Source organism: Stomoxys calcitrans, chromosome 3 (genome assembly GCF_963082655.1).
Source record: "Stomoxys calcitrans chromosome 3, idStoCalc2.1, whole genome shotgun sequence".
In the NCBI taxonomy this organism is placed as follows: domain Eukaryota; kingdom Metazoa; phylum Arthropoda; class Insecta; order Diptera; family Muscidae; genus Stomoxys; species Stomoxys calcitrans.
This window is the reverse complement of record NC_081554.1, coordinates 92137679-92138044: the sequence shown is the minus strand read 5'-3', so window position 1 is coordinate 92138044 and position 366 is coordinate 92137679.

Sequence of the window (366 nt, the reverse complement as noted above, 5' to 3'; positions counted from 1 at the left end):
CCACCCGGTACTGGTCTAAGGATTGAAACAGTTAGTCGGTACACACATTGTTAAAAGCCCCCTCGTGCAGGGTAGTCTCCACCGACCTTCCCTTGACATAGGCATGCTGTTTGTATTTGAGCATTTCGCTGGATGTCCTACTCTTTATCATGGTGTCCAAAATACGTTCCATGCTTTTGAGTAGAAAGGACGTAAGGCTTATGGGTCTGCAGGCCTTTGGTGTCGCATAACTTGCCTTGCCGGGCTTGGGTATAAACACCACCCTTGCCTCCTGCCAGGCTTTCAAAGTATATGCAAGTCCTAGGCACGCTGTGAAAATTTTGGCCAGATGAGGCGCCAGATAGTCTGCCTCTTTCTGTGGTAACG